Source organism: Myotis brandtii, unplaced genomic scaffold (assembly GCF_000412655.1).
Source record: "Myotis brandtii unplaced genomic scaffold, ASM41265v1 scaffold74, whole genome shotgun sequence".
In the NCBI taxonomy this organism is placed as follows: Eukaryota; Metazoa; Chordata; class Mammalia; order Chiroptera; family Vespertilionidae; genus Myotis; species Myotis brandtii.
Genome location: NW_005370944.1, coordinates 3691708 through 3694379, shown reverse-complemented (window position 1 = coordinate 3694379; position 2672 = coordinate 3691708). Strand labels below are relative to the sequence as shown.

General features: G+C 51.2%; 1 protein-coding gene across 1 annotated transcript in view; it reads left to right on the top strand.

The window, feature by feature from the left end:
- TMEM202 (transmembrane protein 202) overlaps positions 1 to 2672 on the top strand; it is a 17612-nt gene that overhangs the window by 13034 nt on the left and 1906 nt on the right. The gene's annotated exons all lie outside the window — the stretch shown is intronic.

Sequence of the window (2672 nt, the reverse complement as noted above, 5' to 3'; positions counted from 1 at the left end):
ACCTCCTGGACTTGTAATTCTATTTCTTTCACCAGGTAGGGGAAGTTTTCTGTCATTATTTCTCTGAACAGGTTTTCTATTCCTTGCTTCTCTTCCTCTCCTTCTGGTACCCCTATTATGCGGTTGTTGTTTTGTTTTGTGTTGTCCCAAAGCTCCCTCTTGCTTTTTAAATTTTCTTTCCAGTTGCAGCTGTGTTTGTGTGTTTTTTCCTACCTTGTCTTCTAGCTCGCTGATGCGGTCCTCAGCCTCTTCTAGTCTACTGTTTAAGCCTCCCATTGTGTTCTTTATTGCAGCTGTGTCGTTCTTCATTTCCTCTTGGTTCCTTTTCATACTGGTGACATTCTCATTCAGCTCCTTATAATTCTCATTGGGTTGTGTGTATTTGTCATTGAGTTGCGTGTATTTGTCATCCAGCCATTACTTATAACCATTACTCTGAATTCTTTCTCTGAGAAGTTACTTGCCTTGGTTTCATTTAACTCCCTCTCTGGTGATTTCTCGTTTTCTTTCCTTTGGGGATTGCTTTTTTGTCTCCCCATGTTTTGCTCTAACGTTTTAATTGTTTCTGTGTCCTAGATCTGACTGTTTTGCTACCCAGTTTCTTTTAAGGATGGTGCTGGTGGTGTGATCTCTCAGATATCCTGAGCTTGGTAATCTATCATAGCTCCCTACTTAAGCTATTTGGGATTTTTTGATGTAGGCCTGCAAGCTGGAGAGGCGCAATTGCGGTGTCCAGATGTCAGCAGCCGGGAAGGGGGATGTCCCAATTATTGCTGTCTTGCATCCTTGGTTGAAATCGCACATGCCCAGACAGGGCTCACAGAGGTACCCAGGAGCTGTCTGTCAGGGTAGTGGGGCTCAGGAGGCCTGCACACTGGAAAGGCACAACTGTGGTGTCCAGAGTTCTGTAGCTGTAGCGTGGGAAGACTCAGTTTTTACTGCTGCGTCTGTGGTTGGATGCACACGCTCCCAGTGGCAGCTCACAGGGGCACCCGTGGTGTGCTTGCCAGCGCAGCGCCCTGGCACACTCTGAAGAGCCCTGGTTGAAGCCAAGCGATCGAGGCAGCTGTGGGCAGGTATCCAGGATGAGGGTATTCAGAATTTCTACTGTTGGGGCAGTGCACCCTTGTTTGGATAAGAGCACCCTGTAGAGCCGTGGTCTCAGGAGGCCTGCGTGCTGGAAAAGCATGACTGTAGTGTCCAGAGTTCTGCAGCAGTGGAGTGGGAAGACTCAGTTTTTGCTGCTGTGCCTGTGGATGGATACACACGCTCCCAGTGGCAGCTCACAGGGGCACCGTGATGCATTTGCGGCGTGGAGCTCTGATGTACTTTGAGGGGCCCTGGTGCTGAAGTTGTGCAACAGTGTCTGTGGGCAGTTATTCAGGAAGAGTCAATCCAGAATTTCTGCTGCAGGGCAGTGCACCCCCGTTTGCACAATATCGCACCCAGCGAGGCTCTCAGTGGCTCCCAAGATCTGCCTTTGGGGTGGTGGGCTCCGGATGCCTGCCTGCTGGAAATGCACGTCTGTGGCGGGGCGTTTGCAGCACGGAGCTCTGACTCACCCTGAGGGGCCCTGGGGCTGAAGTTGTGCGACAGTGTCTATAAGCAGTTATTCAGGAGAGTAAATTCAGAATTTCTCCTGTGGGGCAGTACGCCACTGTCTGTACAATATCACACTCTGTGAGGGGCTTGCAGCAGCTCCCAGGGGCTGCCTGTGGGGTGGTGGGCTCCGGACACCCACCAGCTGGCGTTTGCCGTGTGTCTGACGCACCTTGAGGGGCCCTGGCGCTGAAGTTGTGCGACAGTGTCTGTGGGCAGTTATTCAGGAAGAATGAAATCAGAATTTTTACTGTGGGGCAGTGCACCCTCATTTGCACAATATCGCACTCAGCGGGCGCTTGCAGTGACTCCCAGGGGCTGCCTGTCGGGTGGTGGGCTCCAGAGGCTTGCACGCTGGATACGCGCGAATGTGGTGCCCAGAGGCCTGCCACTGGGGAGGGGGAAGCTGCACTTACTGCTGTGGGAGCGGTGCTCCTTTGGAGGTGGAGGTCCTAGGGTCTGCGGGTCTGTGGGTGGGGCTGCAGGATTTTGGCTGGAGTGGCTGCTGGGTCGTGGGCAGTGTCCAAGGGCTGTGTGGGTGGTGGTGTTGACGAGTTCCTAGATGAGGCCGCTCTCCCCTTCAAGATGGCGTGGGTTCCCTGCCCGAGTCCCGCAGCCCCAGAAGTGTCCACGCGATGGTAGGTGCTCCCTGTCCAGGAGAGTCTGGTCGGCCAGCCCCTGCTACTCCTGTAGGATTTAACTGTCCCTCCCTCACTCACACACACACCACACGCATCCACACACTCTCCCTTCACCCTCTCACTCACTCACATCCTCTCCCTCACCTCCGTCCTGCCAGCTGCCATCTTCTCACGTCCCACTCCATATAATCTTAAGGAAAAAATTACATGATGTTGAGTATTATATCTACTATGTATGGAGGATAGAAAAGTACTAGAAAGAAATAAAACAAAATACTAATAATGGTTGCCTCTGGGTCGTGGGATTGTGGCTCATTTTCTTCCTCCTTTTTATAGTCTTCCCAATCCTTATTTTGAACATGTATTACTTTTAGAATTAGAATTGGGAACAAGAAAAGAATTTTAATTTGTTCGTGATGTTAAAGTCATACT